Here is a 22,952-nt window from a genome sequence, read left to right as displayed (position 1 = left end):
TTTAACATTGTTGTGCATCACCCTACGTACGTTAAAAAAATGAAAAAAAGTACAAATGTTATTGTTTCAAACCTCTCGGGAGATAAAATTTTATTTTCAACATTTTATACAGGTCTGTTTTTCCTTTTTGGGAAAAAAACTGGGCCCCCCCCCCCCCCCCGGCCCCTCCCCTTGCTACGGCACTGAATATTCACGTAATATCTTCACCTTGGTGTTCTCTGCGCATCTTGTGAATGAGTGAAGCTACTGAGGAATAAATCTTGTACACTTTAACCGAAAAATATAGCTCGAAATTACAATTAAGTTTCCATTAAGACTTTGTCCTTCTATGTATTTTCAAGCCCTTCGTTGGAACAAGATTTTCAAGCGTTAAGCAAGGAGACAGTATTTTTCAGTATTTGTTTTTGCATTGCAATACTGTGCGCTTTCATCCGCCGTCGTTTACAAACATTCGTGGCGATGTTCTGCCAAATATTTTGCTTCCTACCCATCGCCGATAATTCCTGTTGTATCGTTCCATTATCCCATATTTTAAATAAGCATTTGGTCCCCTAGAAAATCGAAGCTCAAAGAAGGCCCAATTTTTAAGCTTTTGGGCACTCGCCTCCTCACCGCATGTCCACCATTTTTAACGTGTTTAGTCTGATCATGATTGAAACTACCTCGTAGTTTCAATCATGATCAGACTAATCATGTTTCAGTCATGATTCGCGCAATGCACTGACTGATGTGGACACTTTTCACAACGAAACATGTTTCATTCGTGATCAGACTTATCAAGTTTCAGCCTAGTGTGAACACAGCTTTAGTCTTTGATAAGCTCATCTTTGTTTGTCTTTGAATTTTTTAAAGTTTCATATCCACACTTGAAAAGATTTTAAGACGGTTTCCGCTGAACATTAGAGCAAAAATGGCAAAATTAAAGCTACCAAAAAGAGCTCACATAGTCATGGTTGTATTTTTGGTACAGTTAAGAAGAACTAATCGAAGCTTCAGCTGGGAGCTGACCCCTAACCTGCGATTAGGCTTTCTTCTTTTTCGCGGCGGAGGGAGGTTAACTACACGGCCGCGAGAAAAATAACGCCTGATCGCAGGTTAGCTGACCCCGCGAGACAAAACCAAATTTGACGTTGTCCATATTCTCAGGGTCGTAACCAGGTATATTTTTTCATCGCTGATCCCAAATTTTAGCTCTAAATTTTGATTCCTGATCCCTAAAATGTGGCAACATTTGATCCCTGATTCCATTCCGATCCCATCTGATTGGCCAATCCGGGTCCCATGACATGCCATTGCGTGTGACCCGGGATCCCGGGTCCATGATCCCGATCCCAAGGTTGTGATCCCTGATCCCATATACCTGGTTACGACCCTGATATTCTAGTTAAAACGGACGTTTCGCGTTTAATAGTTCAAAATAAAATAACACGCGTTTTAGCTCTTTTAAGAGGTTTCGCATTTCTCTCTCGAGAATGCTTTATAATTCAATTGCGGGGTCACTTAAACAAATGAATTACGGATTTACAGTGAGATATTTCAAATAGTATTCTATTCAGCAACATTCATATTCATGCTCAGTTGTAATAAGGTGTGGGAAAAATGATTGATCAGCGCCCAGCAGCCTTCACTGTCTCTTTAACAGTCGATAATTGTTGCACAGCGGCATTCAACCCCTTACAACTCTCCCCAATCCTCAATCCTCAAATCTCTCTCATACTTAACTTAAAAGCTCTAAGTACAGTGAAACACACCTACACATTTTGCAATTATAATCAACTAGACCGTTGTGTACTTCTGTAACAACATCTTTCTCAGGAAAAAAACGATGGCGCAAAGGTTTATTCGTCACAAACAACACTCTTAACACAAATCCGTACCAAACCCCAATGTATTCTCATTCTGCTGGGCGTTTCCTTTGCTCACTAGCTGGAAAAGCGCACACACAACGATTCAGCTGATTCACATCTTACCAAGGAGTCACCACATTCTCAGCAGAGGGCATAGCAAGGCGTCCTGACGCACCATCATGGTTCAGCACTTTGGCCAACTGAAGTAATATAAAGCGGTATGCCTCCTGGCCCAGCCCACGTGTTCAATAATCTCAGATAGATCCGCCCCTGTAAGGGCCAACGTTATCGCACAACCAGACATAATTAATCGGGCGTGGCCGATTTATAGTTTACCCTTTGGTCGTCCTAGAGCATAGTCTCCTGTCGGCCAAAAACAAGGGGATAGCTTGGGGTTGCTACAAAACCGCTACGGGTGACGCATACCGCAATGGTTTTCATTTTAGTTTTGACAGGAAATCGTTGCAGGCACACGTGGTCGACTTTTGGGTTAATGTGTAATCAGGTTGTGTTTTTTTGCTTCGGCGGAAGGACAGAGAAAAAAGCTTACGGGGCAAAGTACAGTATGGGGCCCAGTTCACGGCCACTTTTGACGTAAACTTGTATTTCTTACCTCAGAAGAACCGCAGGAACTTGAAATTTCTCCCAGAGCTAGCTACATTATTCAGCTTTTTGGTGTAAAGCTATCGACCGGTCAAAAATTAATTTGCCCGAGCAATAATAAAAATAAAAGCTCCATTTGTGGGCCCAGTTCTCGGCCACCTTGGCCCAGTTCTCGGCCACTAAAAAGCTTGTGCGTAATTATCTGTAAAAAAATGCTCAATTAATTTTCACAGTCATAAAATCACTCTGTAAACCTATTTATGTTATATCGATCCCAAATTATTTTTATGAGGCTTTGTTTTACTTTAGAAAAGAAGGATTTTAACGCGCCTAGTTGCCTATGTGCAGGTTCTGGCAAAACCGCATTGTGTGACCCGTGCATTTAGATGGTTTATTTTGCAGTGAAAAGGTCTTGAAAGATTTAGGTGTTGTAGAAATAATAGACAAGACAAGAGTCAGCTCAAAACTTAGAGATAAGATTGAACTTTATTTTTAAAACATTTATTTCTTTCATTCTGGCAGCAGCAGATGAAATTATATTAAAAACCAAGCGCTAAGCTGTGATAGCGAGCAGGGTGGCCGAGAACTGGCAAATACGCAAACGTCGCAAGAAAAAATTTCGAAGTAAATTAAGACCAAAAAATACAACGGTTCAACGAAAAGTTAACTAAAGCAGAAAGCTGAATTATTCTACGTTTCACATGGCAAAAATTAGCTCGTATGGTGGGGGCTTTTGGATAAAATACGAATTTAACTACATCCATGAATTTTAAGGAGCCGTAAACAAACAAATTTTTCGAGAATGCAAATTCACCTACCTCCGCGTAAACTCGACGTGTGAGCTTTCTATATCGAATTGAACGATCAAACTCAAGATACTTAAAGCACATGAATCAGTCTATCGTTTGAAGGAAATACCTTTTTCTTTTAATTCAACTGGAGTGTGAAAAAACGCGTTAAACACAAAGTGGCCGAGAACTGGACCCGGCCGAGAACTGGGCCCCATACTGTACTGATATTCACCATTGTGAAATTGCAGTGTTTTTTTTAGCAAACTAGATGGTTTGCTGGTTTCTGACTATGAATGGGGGTGTGATCTTGCGGTATATTTTTTGAGCCTGACTCCGCCGTAAAACTTTTTTTTTTATTTAGCAAGAACTGTGTCGATTTTCATTTCTGAACAATTGGTCGTCAAGTCGTTTGTCACAAAGAGTAGAATGTTTGTACAGCATGTTTTGGAATTATTTTAGATTTGGTTAGTAAGACGCTTCTGAAGACCCGAGCAAAACATTGGGAATGTACAGTATTAATAGGAACTTGAATGGAATTTTTCACAAGTTGGATAAAGGTATCAACTGAAAAAAATGGACTTCAAAATGAGAACTTGGATTTTGTTGTAATTAAATTTTATCGCGGATTGGATGCATAATATCACGGCTTTGAAAGTCTTCAAATAATTAGAAAGGTTCCTTTCTTCCTTTTGATCTTATTGTTATTTTCATGTATTGATTATTCGAAAGTGGTTTTCGTTGATACGAAAAAACGGGTTTTCACTGAATTGCTTGAAGTATTTTTAGACGTGATAATATTGGCTTAATCAAATTACATTGTGCACGAAATATTTGTTATTCTTTTGTCTTGAAACTTTAAGGAAATTGAAATTTTTGTTTGACAGTAGTGTATGAAAGGCATTTTATAGAACTGAATAAAAAATAAGAAACATTGATAAAGGTTATTTCAAAGATTTATTTTGCCTGATTTTGAAGGGTTTCAGGAGTTTTAAAGAGTGCTGGTAAACGGCTGTATGTTGATCTTATTTAGTTTCGAACGCTCTAATTTTTGAAAGGTTAAAACAGGTTAAAACCGGGCGGTTTCATGAGTTTTTTGGGTAGAAAGGTACGGTGGTGGTCAAAAAAAAATGTTTAGAAAGGAATGACTGTAGTAGCACGTAAGTCGGAGGTTTGCGTGAGTCACGGGGTATAGTATGCGTGAGCTGGATTTCCGGCGTCATAACGGCATGTTTTGTTTACTGAAAGATACACTCGACGTTTAGTTAGCTTAGTCGGCTTGGGAAACTATTTTAAAAATGAATGTTGTAATAGTTAATTAATAGTAATCTAGAATTAACCCACTCTCGATTGGAGTCTGTTCTGGATTCGCGCTACCTTTTCGCCGCGAAGGAATTTTGTAAAATTTCGCTAGTGGAAAGAGGTACTGTAAGAACAGTATCAATAACTCAAAAGGAGGAACTTCTTTGTAGCTCTGAATTAAGACGTATGATAAAATTTTAGAATAAGAAACTTTCGATATATGGTTTTCATATTGTTTTTGTCAATTTCCTTTTGTGGCAGATTTTTTGAGAATCAGCTTTTCTTTCGTGTGATGACAGACACAGGACAGAACGAGAGGTGGATGAGAAAGATGCCGAAGATGAATAGGCACCGAAAAACGACAAGAACCGTCAAGGACTTACCTTTAGAGGGCGGGGAGTTTTGGCATACTGTATTTCGAGGACTGGACTGGACTAGTAAAACGCGGACTAGTAAAACGCGGACTTGTAAAACGCGGACTGGTATAACGCGGACTCAGGTAAAACGCGGACTTGTAAAACGCGGACTAGTAAAACGCGGACTCAGGTAAAACGCGGACTTGTAAAAGGCGGACTAGTAAAACGCGGACTAGTAAAACGCGGACTTGTAATACGCGGACTAGTAAAACGCGGACTTGTAAAACGCGGACTTGTAAAACGAGGGCTTGTTAAGCACGGACTTGTAGAACGCGGACTTGTAAAACAAGCGCTTGTAAATCGGATAAAACTAAACTTTTTAGCGAGCGAAACAATTTGTGTTTGAAGCTCTTGTGTGTTTCTTCGACGGTATATTTCTAGCTTTTTTGAGCACTCTATGGTCTGTTTTAGCGTGGAGATGTTTTTGCAGTATAGCACATGTTCGTTCTGCAAACCCCTACTAAAACAACGGGATTGATGCTATGAGTTGTTTGCATATGTTTCTTTCTTTCCACTACTTGACGTCTGTTGAGTGCAGTCGTTTGTATTGCTTGCACGAGGTAGAACGGGGCCCGTCCAGAAATCAACAGTCAATGGTAAATAAAGGTGACGGGCCTACACGACTCCTACCTTCGTGACATTAGAATATTTGCCGTTAAATGTTTAAATTCGGTCTTTCGACCTTATTTGCTTCTGACTTCTTTCTGAGGGTACTGTTTTAATTTGGGGGCAGTATGTGGTAAATAAAGGTGACGGGCCTACACGACTCCTACGTTCGTGAAATTGGAACATTTGCCGTTATATGTTCAAATTCGGTCTTTCGACCTTATTTGCTTCTGACTTCTTTCTGAGGTTACTGTTTTTTTGAGACATTATGTATTGAAGAGAGCCGTAAGATGATTGTGGCCAAGGAAGTGTCTAGAGGCGTTTTACAAGTCGGCGTTTTACTAGTCCGCGTTTTACTAGTCCAGTCCAGTCCACGAGTTAAAGACACATCAAGACCACCCCACTGTGAATTGCCATAGCACAGACAAAATTATAGTCAATATCTTATATGTTTTTAAGAGAATTACATAAGAACCAAGGCATGTCTTGTCTTGCCTTACATTGACATGCAATAATTTGGAAATACTAAGCTCGTAACAGTTTAAGACAGAATCCATCAGGAATTTGAGTAACATTAATTTTAGTTACGCAAAAATTGAGCACCAGAATAATTTAAATCCTTGTGTTCTTTCATACCTTGTTAAAGGCTTGACATGTGATAACACCAACATAACACCAACAACAGTTCTTTATCAGTGGGGATTGAAGAAAAAAATGGAAACATCATCACACAGTTGACCCCGATGCAAAAACACTCCAGGATGTCACAAGACTGCTTGGTGTCCGTCTGCCAATTTCTAACTTCAAATTCCAATGTTAAATTCACATTAAATTTTCAATATTTCTTAGTTGTCTAAATTTTACTAATTCTTTTAAAAAAAACTATCACCTGCCAAACATCCCCAAAAATCACTCAAAAAATTACAAAATACCGCAATACATAGATACATGGGATGAGTGAAGTTTCCTTGGATTCCTTGAAACACCAACAAGATATTTCCGTTTAAGGTGGCTGATAATGGGTTTCAGTATTTCCCAGTCCTTAGTTAAGGACTAAAAGCCTTCATCAATTGCTATTACAGTAATGGTATGAAACAAATGTTCAATCATTCATCAACAAGTTGTGATCATTTTCTTGACAATAGTAGTTCCCCCGGTAAACAGTTGTAGTACTGTCCCATCAAAGTGCAATGCCTGGAAAATACCGAAAAGCACACGACCTTCAGGTGAAACCGCACCTTACAGTATTACCAATACACTGCACTTTGCAAAGTCTTAAAACTTTACATTTTCTAGTCGTCTACTTCAATCGTTTATTTGTATTGTGTGAAATACATTTATAAATTGAAACCATCATGTCATTAAGTAATAATGCAATCTCGACAACGTTCTAGATTTTATATTATGCACACTAATACAGCTCATGCAAGCCCTGTGACTTACACAAACACAGTCGGACTGAGTGCTACTTAAGTAACTGCTTCGTGGTTTCTGCTGTACTGAACCCTGCCTTTCAAGGCAAAGCGCCCGATTTTAAGCTTCTCAAGCTTCTCAATGTTCTTGTTAAATAAGAGCTCATCGTCATTGGGAAAAACGAAGAGTTTCCGAAACTTTAACCTGGCCGAGGTCTCCTGGCCGGTCCCCATTAAAGAACGCCGACTTAAAGTACGCTCGGTCACGTGCAATAATAAAAACGATCACGTTTCGTCTTTGCCCTTGCCAACTCGCCTCCAAGATACTTCGATAACTGTGTCAATTTATCCACAAAGAAGGGCGTGGCTTGTTTTGGGGTAACACAGGCCCTCAACTGCTCTGCTGTGACAAGACGAAGGTTATCTTTCACCAGTTTATCAGAAGCTGGGTTACCAAGACCCAGCCGCTTATCCCACTCCCCATCTCGACCTATCGAATGGGAAATCGATCTTAACTTTCCTATATGTATGAGTCCACCGTCTTAGAGGGCAGCCACATAAGTGTCTACCACGCTGACCCAAGAATTCACAACTATTGCGGTGTACTTGTGTTTTGCAATGTCTGTCTTTAAAGATCAGAAAACGACACAAGTCCCTAGGAGTCACAGTCGCCAAGGTAACAAAACCCGGCAGAGCACTAAGAAAAGCCTCAAGTTCCCTCTGAAGAGAGTCTTTTTGCTTTTTGTAACTGGTCGCCTGGTCATAATTAAGTAACTGTTGCAGTCTCGCTTCAATTTCATCAAGGATAACTACAGCATCAGAGCAGTCCTTAATAGGCGTTGTCATTATCAAAGTCATTAGCGTGACCACAAGTTGGACATTAACTGACTGAACAAACAACTTTGCCATGACTGGAAGCTCTTACAAACAAGGAGAGAAATATCGTATCATACACCACACACCAGCAACCCAACATGTTAAAATGTATATCAAGAAGCACCTAAAAAACATACAGCAAAAGCCCACAGATCTCCAAAAATGCCTTTGTGAGGTAACCAACCATTTCTGGACGGAACCAAGAGAGCGTTGCCATCGCCCCGTACAGCCAGGTGTTTGCTCTTAAAGGCTTTGCTTACAAGAATAGGCCACCAATACTTTTTAGGAAACATGTCAAGCACCACCACAGTGCATGACTGTCTGTAACTCTGCAGGTCCCGTTAAAGCCATAGGAGGAAAAACATACGGAGGGTCGACCACACCCACTTTCCCCAACAACGAAATGGCTCCTGATTCCAACCGCGCAATGAGAGTGTCCTCCACAAATGACACAAAGGGCTTGCATGATACATTGTTCTTAAACACCTTCATGGGAGGCTCGTTTGAATCGTATGATTCTCCTTTAAAGTGCTTGAAAAACGGCTGAATCGAGACCTTGTCCCTTATCCATCCGAGCATCTATGCTTACTGCGGAGAAGAGCTCTCCTTTGCGATGTACTGCCAATACTCGAAAGCATTTTGGGTCGCGAGACAACAACTCCGAAATATCACCAATTAGCTCTCCCATCTGTATTCTCTGTAATCTATCATGGTCACAGGCTGTCATCTCTCTACCAACCCCGACCCCGACGGGGTTTCCGTAACAATCAACCCAAGACATTGGAATTTCAATTTCTTTGTCTTGAAACTCCCGAAGTCGAAGGTCCATCATGATTTAAAAACCACCCCCGTCAAAGTCAGCAGAGAGATAACAGCTTTGACCAGCGAGGCTGGAGGGCCCTTGAATCAAGGATACCCCTTTTTCAAAGACGTTAAAACTATGTTGACAAGACAGAGTAAAATATGCACTAGATTGATTTCAACACACACAAAGGCCTGTTTACTATTGCGAAGAAAAACATTATTACAGCACACAGCCTCGCCAAGGTGTCCAACGACCTTAATAACACTGGTGCGATCTGACACAATCTACTTGTCTGATTTGAAAGAAGATTTGCTATTTTCAGGGCAGTTAGCCTCAATATGACCCCGCCTATTACAAGAATAACATCGTATGTTGAAAGAAAGTGAGGAACGTGCCACACCGGCACCTCTATCCTCCCTCTCCAGCTGAGATTTCTTACGATTTGACTTCTCTACTTTACACACAAGGGGGACCTTCTCATGGTCCTTATCTCCCAACAGGCGCATAACAAGGTCTTTGAAGTGGTCTTTCGACGAATCCCCTTCTCTCTGGCTGTCTGATGGACGAGCCGATAGTATTTCTTCCTATCATGGTTGCCATCAGCAGCTTTGTTATGCAGGGTCTCTAGCATCTCCAGAACTTCATATCTGTTGAATTCTGACAGCGGGCGGGCCGCATAGGTCAAAATCCGTTCTACGAGATTTTCGGGTTACGCAATGGTAACCAACTCCACTGATTGCTTCAATTGTCTAACCTTCTCACGCAATCTCCATAAAGAGACAAACAGACTCTAACTCATCTCACAACTTGATGTGTAAAGCACTTAGTATTATAAACATAACACGAATAAAGCAAGCTCGCGACGTTTCCCTAGTTCAACTAGACGCCAACCGCTAGTTCGCCAACCAGCCCCACCGAATAAATCGGCTACCCCGCTTGTCGTTTGTAAACATCCAACGCATGTCCAACGGCCACACCAGTCGAAGGAAATAATACAAATAAGCGAGCTCGCAGCGTTCCCCTAGTTAAACTAGACGTCGACCGCTAGTTCACCAACTAGCCACCGCCGAAATTAATCGGCCACCTCGCTTCTACCATTTGTAAACATCGAACGACCACATTAGTCGAAGGAAATAATACAAATAAGCGAGTTCTCGGCGTTCCCCTAACTAGGCTAGACGCCGACCGCTAGTTCACCAACTAGCCACCGCCGAAATATTAAAATCGGCTCTCTCGCTTGTACCACTTGTAAAAATCCAATGACAACATAAGCCGAAGAAAAATACAAATAAGCGAGTCCGCGGCGTTCCCCTAGTTAAACTAGACGCCGACCGCTAGTTCACCAACTAGCCACCGCCGAAATAAATCGGCTCTCTCGCTTGTACCACTTGTAAACATCCAACGACAACATAAGCCGAAGGAAATACAAATAAGCGAATCCGCAGCGTTCCCCTAGTTAAACTAGACGCCGACCACTAGTTCACCAACTAGCAACCGCCGAAATAAATCGGCTCTCTCGCTTGTACCACTTGTAAACATCCAACGACAACATAAGCCGAAGGAAATACAAATAAGCGAGTCCGCGGCGTTCCCCTAGATAAACTAGACGCCGACCACTAGTTCACCAACTAGCCACCGCCGAAATAAATCGGCTCTCTCGCTTGTACCATTTGTAACCATCCAACGACCACATAAGCCGAAGGAAATACAAATAAGCGAGTCCGCGGCGTTCCCCTAGATAAACTAGACGCCGACCACTAGTTCACCAACTAGCCACCGCCGAAATAAATCGGCTCTCTCGCTTGTACCATTTGTAACCATCCAACGACCACATAAGCCGAAGGAAATACAAATAAGCGAGTCCGCGGCGTTCCCCTAGTTTATTAAACTAGACGCCGACCGCTAGTTCACCAACTAGCCACCGCCGAAATAAATCGGCTCTCTCGCTTGTACCATTTGTAACCATCCAACGACAACATAAGCCGAAGGAAATACAAATGAGCGAGTCCGCGGCGTTCCCCTAGTTGAACTAGACGCCAACGGCTAGTTCATTAACTAGCCACGCCGAATAAATCGACAACCGTTCCAGCAGTTTCGATAACAGACTTCAGTGGACCATCCCAAATCCTTTCAGCAGCCTCTCAACTTCGCTGTATAAGAAAACCTAGAAGATACAACAGACAAGAAATTATACAACGCAATGTCAAATAACGACTGAAAGGCAACTATCTCCAGCTCTTGAGATTGACCCGCGTTCTCATTCCCATTTCCGACTGGTTCCACAGAATCACCAAGAAGCTGAACTTCAGGTTCTGCAGGTTGACCTTCAGCCATAACGAACTTGTACAAGGAAAATCGCGTGGGTCGTATCTCAATACGAAAAGAGTTCACCTCTTCGTGGCTCCGCTGAAAACTGAGCTAGAATGAATTATTTTCGCGCCAAACCAGAATTTATCATTGGCAGTTACGTAATTGCACGTGAGACTGCTAAATTAGCCATGAAATACCCATTATTAAGTGTATTTCAACTTCGCATATCATTATGAGTGTTGTGAATAGTATTCAAAATTTTACGCATGCATTTTCGGCGCTTTCAATAAAAAGAAAATGGCTTGCCTAGTTAACAAGCCAAGTTAACGAGTAACTATTTCAAACTAACCTTAATTTAATAATGACATCATTATCCCATAAAATGGCTCTCAAATGTGATTTTATCGCAGAAAGGCATCATTTCAATGCTTGTCCCCTGGCAGACAACGTGACTAATTTGCATTACAATACGAAAAGCATCATTGCCTATTTCAGAACCGTTTAGACCAAGAATCTAAAATCTTCGTGACAGCTCCTTTAGACGGATTCCGCTGAAAATTCGAGCATATCAGTGCAAACATTAATTACCAAAAATTTACTCATAGGACGATAAAACTTAGAGTATTTTACCATAAAACTGAAACCAAAGTACGCTATAAAAACAATAAGAAACCAGCTGAAATTTGTCTATTCAGACTCGTTTACCCCCTCAGAGGGTTTCAGGGTTGGCATAGCCGGAAGTGGCCCATGCGGGTCCTCTGTCCAGGTCGAATTGGAATTTGGAAATGTTGGTTTTTCAGGAGGGAGGAAAACCGGAGAACCCGGAGAAAAACCCTCGGAGCAAGGCGAGAACCAACAACAAACTCAACCCACATATGGCACCGGGACGAAATCGAACCCGGGCCACATTGGTGGGAGGCGAGCGCTCTCACCACTGCGCCATCCCTGCTCCCCTAGCCTACGGTAGCGAACCTGCTTGAAGAAAAGCCCAAAGCCAGGGAGACACAACTTTGACAGACTACATCTATTTCCAGTGTGGACAAAGACTGCCACCCTGAATCGGCCTTACCAGCCACAGCAGACGCTGTTCTATAACTATCATCCACAGCGCGACACCATAGTCTTCTATAGACTAATGGGTGCCAAACAATTCCCTCAAAAATCACGTGCCTAATTTGCATTAATCGCGAAATCAAACGTGGCGGTTATCGTGAATAATGCCTAATAGTGACAGGCAACTTTACCCATGAGAAACACTGTGTTTGAATGCCTAACGGAAAATATAACCTTATTAATATGCGGATTTTTTTTTGAAGACGCGCGGAGAGAACTTGAAAATTCTAGCCTGAATTTTTCAAGTTGCTTACCATTTTCATTTCCAAGCCATCCGCAGCAAGACGCTTGTTAACAGTTTCAGTGCTGTAATCGAGCAGTTTTCTATTGAGTGTCGCAAAACCAAAACCAATGTAATCACTCTAGCCAATCACAAAAGACACAGAAAATTCAGTAAACCAATCAAAACTCGAAGCAAATACATGTAGCCGGTACCAAGCGCGGGAAAACGTGCGCGCGCGAGTCGTGATTGGTTTTGGTTTTACTTCTGATTGGCCGAGAAAGTGGCGCGAAAGTTTTAAACCAATCACAAAGCGTAGTAATGCAAATCCAATGCAAACGTGAATTACTTTCGACACTCAAATGAAAACCGCTCTATAGCGATTGTTAATAAAAACGGACTGTTATTTTAAGATTTCCTACAATACAAATATAAATTTTGGTTGCTCAAAAATATCTGTTAAAATTCGTGACAAAGCCCCTTCTAGCATTAGGCGCAGGCTGTTATTACAGAGACATCAGTAGACGAACAGTGAAATTGTTCACCTCTGTTTTTTTATTAGCGAATGTAACAGTTCTTGGTGAGTTTTTCCCAGGCTTCGTGAACAAAAATTACTCGCCGTTGAACTGTCAAAAGTTGATACAATTTCAGAATAGTCAATAACTCATTCACAGTTTGAACGAATGCAAAGATAAAACAATAGTGGGACACCACAGCTGCGATCCTTAACAACAACAAAAACGTCGAAAAAACGTACTTCCAGTAATTAAATAAAATGTAATAAACCGGTCACTTATGTCAGACATTTCCACCTAAAACCCAAAAGATAACCTTTCAGTTAACTATGCAACAAACCAACACAAGTAATACATTCATTATACCCTTCACCACAGTTTGCCCAAATTTTGCAAAATTTTGGGCCTCCGAAAGTGACAACTGCCCAAATGTAGTGTTAACCGAAAGCCACAAGAACGGAAAACTAGGCCCTTGCTTCTTACACAATTCTTCAAAAACTGCTTCTCTGTGTGCAATCAATATATTTCATATGATTATTATAGTGTTCAACCAGTAAAGCACGACTACTTAATTCTTCCTGACAAATCCAACAGCTGTATGTTTGAACCTGGTCAGTTGGACTGGGAACCTGTAAAGAGGATGTGTCTGTGGGAGAATTGCCGTCACACTCAGAGACAGACACTGAACTACAGGGTGTTAGCTTTTCTGCCTCAAGCTGCCCAGGCCTTCTTTTGGTTTGGCTTTTTGTGTGTGTTAGTTTATGTCGCTGAAGAGTGCTTGCTTGACTGAAGCACTTGCCACACTGTTTGCACGTAAACGGCTTCTCTCCTGTGTGTATCCGTTTATGTTGCAGGAGATGTCCTGCTTGCCTGAAGCACGTGCCACACTGTTTGCACGTATACGGATTCTCTCCTGTGTGTATTCTTTCATGGTGCTGGAGAGTTCGTGCATGACCGAAGCACTTGCCACACTGTTTGCACGTAAACGGCTTCTCTCCTGTGTGTATCCGTTTATGTTGCTGAAGAGTGCTTGCTTGACTAAAGCACTTGCCACACTGTTTGCACGTAAACGGCTTCTCTCCTGTGTGTATTCGTTTATGTTCTTGGAGATGTCCTGCTGTCCTGAAGCACTTGCCACACTGCATGTAAACGGCTTCTCTCCTGTGTGTATTAGTTTATGCTCCTGGAGAGTTCCTGCTTGCCTAAAGCACTTTCCACACTGTTTGCATGTAAATGGCTTCTCTCCTGTGTGTATTCGTTTATGTCGCTGGAGAGTTCCTGCTCGGCTGAAACACTTGCCACACTGTTGGCATGTATGAGACTTCTTTTCTCCTGTGCGTATTCGTTTATGTCGCCGGAGATTTCCCGAATTATTGAAGCACTTGCCACACTTTTCGCATGTAAACGGCTTCTCTCCTGAGTGTATCCGTTTATGTCGCAGGAGATGTCCTGCTTGACTGAAGCACTTGCCACACTGTTTGCACGTATACGGATTCTCTCCTGTGTGTATTCTTTCATGTTGCTGGAGAGTTCCTGCACGACGAAAGCACTTGTCACAATGTTTGCATTTAAACAGTTTTTCTTCTGTGTGTATTTGTTTATGTTGCCGGAGATTTCCCGAATTATTGAAGCACTTGCCACACTTTTCGCATGTAAACGGCTTCTCTCCTGAGTGTATTCTTTCATGTTTCCGGAGATTCGAGGCATCACTGAAGCACTTGCTACAGTGGTTGCATGTAAATGGTTTCTCTCCTGTGTGTATTCGTTTATGTTGCTGGAGATGTCCTGATTGGTTGAAACACTTGCCACACTGTTGGCATATATGAGACTTCTTTCCTTTTTGCAGGTCTTCTCGTTGTTGCATTTGGTTAGTTTGGTGAGAGGAGCTAATCTCCTTAGCTTTCTTACCAGGTATCTTGTGATAGCGAATACTTTGGTCGTGTGAGATAAGTAAGCTTCCTATAACGTAATGGAAATGGTATTTAGTAATTTTAATTACTAATGTCTTTAAAGACATGTCACCCGCCTCATAATGAACTTTTGGTCCCAAAGGTAAATAAAAATTAGCCATACGTATAAACGATGATTGCTATAATACGTTTCATTTTGGAAAAGAATGTTTCAACTCAAAATCCGCGTGAAGGTAAACAATCTCATTTTCAAACTGGTTAAACACTCACTTTATATTGCTTTACACTGAGTGGTTTCCAGCACTGTTAATGAATTGAGAGAGTATTAAGTGACTCTTAAATGCAAAGCGAGCCAACCCTCAAACTTGCAGACTGCTCCTGGTAAACAAAAACAAACAGTTAAGGTTCATCCAAAGAAATAAATAACATTGCCTGTTTGTTGGGAGGGGTCAATTAATATTGGATTTTATGGCAAAACAGGCAATTTCCCAGATATCAATTTTAGATTAGCCCACGTTGTCTTGCCTAGACAACGGCAATTTACTTTTTAAACTTGGAAGAATTTAAGGAGAAATGCTCTGAAAACGTTTACTTAATCACTTATTAAAGCCTTATACATAGATTATATCAAGAAAGTCTTGAAAGTCTTCCAGTGCAAATGTTAGAAAACTCAAAACTTAGTGAATTATCTTATAAACTTCTTTCTCAAATGAAAATGACTTCACCACAGAAAATCAAGAAAAGGAGTGTGAGGACAATAGGAACAAGGTGTGTGAAAATAAAGAACGAGTAAGACCATCGATTATGTATTTCAAGTTATGTCTTCAAGTTAATTATGAAAGCATTTTTGTAGGGCCTTAACCGCCGTTATCACCGCTATTTACAAATGTATTTTTGTAGAAAGCACTACTTAAAAGATGCTGTAACAACAGTGGAAGCCTTATAAAGCGGCCACCTCCTATTACGCAGCCAGTTATCAAAAAAGTTTTTTCGATTAAGCGCCCCGGACACATATTAAATTTTCAGACTTTGAGAGTGGGCACTAATTAAATTTTTACCATTTTCAGCAAATAGTAAATATATTTTGTAACACAACAAAAAATATTAACAAAATGTGAAGATGTACCAAATTTTAACTGTTCATTGTACGTTTCTGTAAAATACAAAGAACACACGGTCTTCAGGGAATCCTCTTAGTAGTACTTTGTCAATTTCAATCTAAATGACACTAAGGTGAACTAGCGTACTCTCTGCTACTTCCTCCTGGATGTCTGATAGCGTGGGGGTGGGCGCTTATTAGAGGCTGGGCGCTTGTTAACTTTTCCAACCTTCAGGGTAGGCGCTTATTCAAGGTGTGCGCTTATTCGAGGCTGGGCGCTTAATCGAATAAATACGAATAAGTATCTCATGTATAGCGCATTTCCCAAAGCTCAATGCCCTTCACAATTCAAGTCACGGGATGAGATCACATATCAGGCACCTTTGACAGCAGCTATCCGTCCATATATATGATCTCACCCCACCACCCAACCCAGTACGGTTTATCGTTTTTATCTGAGAACACTAGAATATTTAACCATTTGCAGATGTCATTGCACATGTAGTACATTCCCCTAAGTTATTTTAAGACCCTGAATGTTGGTCCAGTCTGGGAGTCGAAACCGAGACCTCCCGGGTTATAACTGGCATTTTCCATTATATCAAACAACGAAGGTTTGATTTATTATTTATTTATTTATTATTACTATTGTTGTTATTATTATTATTATTATTATTATTATTATTATTAATATTAATTTTTTGCTGGGTGGAGGGGAATTGAACCATCATTCAATAACTTACATCAAACAAAAGGTTTGAAATTTGATGTGCACGTGAAATGTTTAATGCAGGGCTGTAGTGTTACTAGATTTGCAGTCTCCAACTGCTGTAGTTAGATTGGTCATAAACACAACATTATAGAAAAACATACTTGGAGTTGACTCACAAGTAAGCCTCTCAGAAACCATGAAACTCAGTGTTATTGGCTAGCGTCATAGGCATGCGATGCTTGAAAGGGGCTGTAGCTACATAGCATTACACATAATTTTAAATCTAGATGGATGATCATAGCACAGGTAAAAATGTTTGATAATGCAGTTATGTGTCGCTTCTGATGTAGCATGGTGCAGCATTTATGAGGACTTTAAAACTCAATATGAGAATCTTGTGTAATATATGAATGTGGAGAGGAAGCCACTTAACCATTATATATAACAAAATCTTTCATCATTAATGTACTCACAGTACTTAAAATGTCTGACTATTCTCCTTGTGTGGTAAAGAAGACTTGCATATTTATTTGATGTGATCGTCAAGGATAAGACAAAAAAAATAATGCCAGGAAACTCATACCAAATTCCGTTCCCCTTGACAGCAATTCCCATAAATCAACCTTGCTAACTTAAACTAAAAAAAATTGTTTCCCCCAGAAAATGTTTGTTTTTTGGATTTGCTTCATTTTAAATCAAGTTAGCATAGAATCATTGTACATTTTTCAATGTTAATACAGCTCTTTTCATATCAGCTAATGAAATAAAAATAGGAATAAAATAAAGAAATTAAATGATCAAAACAGCAATAAAACGAAAGTTGAAAAACAAACAAATAAATAAATAGAATAAATAAAGGAAGTTCAAATTTAAACTAATGCAAAGGCATGGCTCAGGCTTGGATATTCTAAGTATTTTTCTTTCAACAGTTTCAGAAGTCTACTACCATCTGCTTTATACAAAAGAGGATGGAACAGACATAGATAAGAAACATTCACTGCGTGTGGTTAAGGACTGGATGCACATTTGTTTCCGCTGTAAGAGGCGAAACATGTTCACCAAGTTTGTCCATGGAGATCGAAGGCAAAACAATCAAGACATCGAACACAACAGTCACTTCTGTCGGCAGTATCACAACAGCAAAACTATTAACAGTGAATCAATCACAGCTCGGCAAACTGAGTGCCAAGAGAGCGAAAAATCGACAAAATTGTCTGTTTTTATTTATACAGGTATTTTTTTCTTCGTCTTAGCCCCTGGGTAGGGGAAATTGGTATGTGAAATATGCCCCATACTCCAGGGATTTAGTGGATTTTTGTTTTGTTTGGGCCTGAAAACAAATCCTCGGGGGTGTTCCCGGGTTCGATCTGAAACAAAAGATAAATGCACTACTTGCCAGTGGTAGAACGCAGTGTGCAACAAATTAAAACTGCAAATTAAACTGCAAATTAAACTGCAAAGGTGCAGACTTGTATCTATATAACGTGTTACCATTAGTACTATTGAGTATTATTTATCGTTATTATGGCTATAAACGTATAAACTGGAGTCTGCAGGTTTGCAATGATCGTCAACAGGATCTCTCGTTAATTATTTGCAACGGTCGTTGTCGGTTCGACTCAAGCGATCGAAAAATATGCTTCATAAATTGACGAATTTGAGATCTTTCGTTCCTAAATTACAATAAACTGTAAGCCATATAAATAAAGATCACTTACCTATTGTTGATTGTCTGTTATTGTGTGATTTTGAGGGGGTTTGAGACGTTTATTCCTCACTTGCCGCTGACCCCCCTACTAATACCAAAGAAAAAGTATATTGGTATTAGTAGGGGGCGTCAGCGGCAAGTGAGGAATAAACGTCTCAAAACCCCTCAAAATCACACAATAACAGACAACGACCGTTGCAAATAATTAATGAGAGAGCCTGGGCGGCCTGTGGTTTTGAACATGGTGCAACAGTTAAGCATCTCAGTGTCATATTAAGCTGCGTGGTACTCTAGGTAAGGTAAGGTAAAGTCTTTATTTAACGAGGGTAGCACTAAAATAGCATAAAAACACTAACAAACCAGTGGCCCTCAATAATTATTTACAATAAAATATAAAAATACTCAGAACAATACGAATATTAAAACTATGGATAAACTAAAACTATGAAATATTACGAATAAAAATACAAGAAATACGAGATAAAATATTAAAAAGGTAAAAAGAGTAAAAGTGTAACTAAATTACAGAATAAAATGATTTAAAAACTGCTGTTCTTTAAAAATTCTCTTCCAAAGAGAGTTCCTAAAAGCTTTCACGAAATACAAGATATGCCAATTTTAATATTGTTTATCCAGTTATAAAACGATTAACTGAAGGTGGCTTGTAAAGAATGGAACAGCCTACCCCTATCTATGCGAAAAACGGCTAAATTGCAGAATACCCCGCAACTAAAGCTGTTCCGCGTAGCCACCTAAAATGGCTACGCGGACCGTCGGATCAAACGCTACTGCCTACTGGGAACGAAAGTAGTAAGAATAATTTTCTCACTCGTCAACGTGTTTTTAATCGCTGACTAAATTTTTGTCGGGTGTATTTCGCGGTGAGGTCCACTTTAGTTTGCTTGCGGTTAGTTTCACTCCGGTTTGCTTGCGGTTAGTTCCACTCTGGTTTGCTTGCGGTTAGTTCCACTCTGGTTTGCTTGCGGTTAGTTCCCCTCTGGTTTGCTTGCGGTTAGTTCCACTCTGGTTTGCTTGCGGTTAGTTCCACTCTGGTTTGCTTGCGGTTAGTTCCACTCTGGTTTGCTTGCGGTTAGCTCTTATTTATTTGTAAGGGAAGCACACTAAAACTAACTAAAGCCGTTTGTTCGAAGGTCGAAAGCTATTGCCGTTCAATAACATTCATTTTATACGAAACAGGACAAGGTAAGATTTTGACAATTATCGATTCAGTGTTATTAACTTTGTAGTTTCTCGTTGTTCGGCACAATTTTGAAACACAAATAGTTTTATTTGCTTGATGGCATAGACAAACGTTCGTGAGTGATTTTCGAGTGTTATGAATAAATTTCGACTGCGTAGACGCGTAGACGCGTAGCCACTTTACTAGTAAACTTCGAAAGCTATGAATAAATGTTGACTGCGTAGACGCGTAGACGCGTAGCCACTTCCTAGTAAACTTCGAGAGCTATGAATAAATTTCGACTGCGTAGACGCGTAGACGCGTAGCCACTTTCCTGGTAAACTTCGAGAGCTACGAATAAATTTCGACTGCGTAGACGCGTAGACACGTAGCCACTTTCCTAGTAAACTTCGAGAGCTATGAATAAATTTTGTCGGCGTATACGCGTAGCCGAGTAGCTGGCTGCACAGTGTAGCTAGAAATGCGGGGTATTCTGCAATTGCTCCCGAAAAACTAACCAGCATACCCCTATCTATGCGAAAAACTCTGCAGTTTAGCTATATCTTAAGCTTTGTGGTAACAAGTTTGTCTCACCTTTACTAAAAGAAGTTGAACCTTTGTGCCACGAACTTTAACGATTCCAAATTAACTTTGCCCTGCTCCAAACAACGCCGCCGTCGCCGCCATTATCAACACTCTAGTGCCCAGTTTTACTCGTCACCAAGAAGAAACTTGAGAAAAGAAATCAGGAATGGACTTGTGGGATAGGACTGATGACGTAGCACTACAGAAATCCGTGTAGTGTCACTGATTGGTTGTTACTCAGTAACCAGTAGACTGGAGATTGAGCACAGAAAACGGAGCGACATAATGATGGACTTGAAATTAGTTGCATAGAGGATAATACTGATGGTTGCGCAGAGATTTGAAATTTAACTTCGAGTGTTCAAATCGATATATTTGATATATAGGATATTGATGATTTGAACACGAGAAGATAAATTTCATATCTAAATAACAATGTATTATTCTGTTTATTATAAAAACCTACTAATTACGATGTTTATGACGATTCAGTCCGAAAATTTCCGACCATTTAACGAAGATTTTCAAAATATTGTCCGAAGGTCGTACAAATGTTTAAAACATTTTCCCAACCTTTCCAAAAATAACCAAAGATTGCCGAGGAAGATCCGAAGATGTTTCGACTTAATATCGATAAAGTTTAGCTCACTGACCATTGAAACATGGCAAATTCTGCAAGCTGATTGGTCAAAAATGATCTCACACATGTGTGGATATCATTTTCATCCACACGTGTGATACCATTTTTATAAGCGATGGCGTGACATCGCTTTATGCCATCGCACAAAGGTTCTTTTTGCCTGTTTAAGTTAACTTAACAAGAAAATCGCCGCGTAAAACACAAAAGTAAAATACTTCCGCGCAGTTAGAATGGAACACTACAATGTATAAACGAAAGAGACTAATTATATATGATGGGATCTATTAGATTTAGGAGTGTATCGAATTTATGAGTTCGAGTTAGAGATTTCGAGTTCGAGTTATGGGGTAATATTTCCCAGTTGGTCACGCATAGTATCGCCCTTATAACCAAATAAAAGCTAACCGCAAGCAAATAGGAGTGGAACTAACCGCAAGCAAATAGGAGTGGAGCTAACCGCAAGCAAACCAGAGTGGAGCTAACCGCAATACAAGCAACTCGAACTCGATATTTTAACTCGAACTCGAAATTCTAACTCGAAATCGAACTCAACTCGAAATTCTAACTCGAACTCATGAAATGGACAGACCCTAGAATTAGTAGACAAATTTCCTTTCCTCAAAATTATGTAAGACCCCTTGTGAAACGTCATCGCTTCTGCATGCATCGCGTGCCATTTATTATCGATTTGCTTCTACTCGCTATACCACTGCAGTTTATATAATAATATGCCTTATTATCAAATTTTTGTGAAACTTTTTATTCCACTCAATATTATACATACCGCATTTTTAATTAAAGGTTGAGAAGATTCCCACTTCTACGCCACAAAACAAAGTAAACTTGTGGGTCCATGGACGGCGGAGCAATTTTCCAAGTTGGGGGGGGGGGGGGGGGCGCTGACTAGTGACTTGAAGTGGGGGGGGCTTAAAAGACTTTTCTCTTAGTAAGTCTTTATTTTTTCGGAAATTCTGGGGTCGTTTGGAACAGCAAATTAACCATGTTCCCAGTCAATATAGCCTGGGACATGAGGAAAGAGTGGCTTTGGGAACAAATGATTTTATTGCCTAGATCTTTAACAATGGAAATTTACATTTGGCAAATCAAATCAAATTCGTTGTGAGGGATTATTGTACGGCTGATTGGATTGGCTAGATTTAAATTCTCTTTGTTAGAAATCTGACCAATGTGTTGGCAAACAATTTTATATATTTTTTATAATACATTTTACATTTCCAAATTCTAGACGATTTGAGTGTTTATCGATTACAAACAATCTTATTAGATTTACTCGTAATTCAGTTGAACTACATAACGTGATCTGTACTTTTGAACAACGACCAGATTGTTACTTAGCAACGTACACAAGCCAGAACATGCGACTAATTCATGCACATGTTCTTGCAACAATTTACATTTTGTTTTGCAAGCTGGAAAAGTTTCTCGTGGAACAATTTCCAGGCCCTTATCCCTTTTCTTTTGATTCCAGATCGATTTGATTACTTTTCGTAAACAACTATTGTTTGGCTTAAGGAGGCTCGATGTAGTTTTTTAAGGGTGGTTGATTTGAAAATTAAAATTATCTAGAAAGCCAAAGTTCGATTTTTGCCAAAGTACACCATAATGATCAAATATGACAAAATTTTAATTTTTTGCCCGTCACTTAGTCACAAAGGTTGCCATAGCAACTATTGACGTTTTCTTTTGTTCTCAAACAAGCTTGATTTTCTCGAAATCTAGATTGACTCTTGGTGTTTATTTTTTGATATGTTAAAGTTCAGTAGATTGACTAACTGTTGACGAAATTTTAGAAAAATCTGTAAGAGCGTTTTCAAGTTAATCAAGAATGAAATTTTCAGAAAAACACCGTTTTAATATAAAATAGGCGCTTTAAAATTGTTTTGTATTATTTGTGCACAGTTACTCTCACTGAAATATAAATACTTACACCATCAAATACCATTAACTAAAAGCGAAAGACTTTTTGCTTTAATTTTTTAAAATATATCGACTGCCGGTTGTAGGAAATTATACGAAAATACCAAAAACTTCATTCTTGTTTTACTCTAAAACGCTCTTACAGATTTTCCTAAAATTTTGTGTACAGGTAGTCAATCTACTATACTTTAACATATCAAAAAATGAATACCATACTTAACCTGTCTAATAACTATAAAAACATTTCAAATCGCTTCGTAATAGCAGTAATGTAAATAAATTAAGTTACTGAATTTCACTTTAGTTTATTCATAGAATCACTGTAACTAGAATGAACTTTTCAGATTAAAGATTATAGAAGATGGGA

General features: G+C 39.8%; 1 pseudogene across 1 annotated transcript; it reads right to left on the bottom strand.

Moving 5' to 3' along the window:
* Positions 1–12,846: 12,846 nt before the first annotated feature.
* On the bottom strand, positions 12,847–20,102 carry LOC144661405 (uncharacterized; annotated as a pseudogene). Its single transcript, XR_013572269.1, has 3 exons — positions 20,017–20,102; positions 14,994–15,101; positions 12,847–14,772 (listed from the first exon to the last, which is right to left on the bottom strand). The product of XR_013572269.1 is annotated as an uncharacterized LOC144661405 (transcript).
* Positions 20,103–22,952: the final 2,850 nt, after the last annotated feature.

Source organism: Oculina patagonica, chromosome 7, assembly GCF_052425735.1.
Source record: "Oculina patagonica isolate OP01 chromosome 7, crgOcupat, whole genome shotgun sequence".
Classification (NCBI taxonomy): domain Eukaryota; kingdom Metazoa; phylum Cnidaria; class Anthozoa; order Scleractinia; family Oculinidae; genus Oculina; species Oculina patagonica.
Note: the sequence above shows the minus strand (reverse complement) of the source record. Positions and strands in the feature narration are given on the sequence as shown.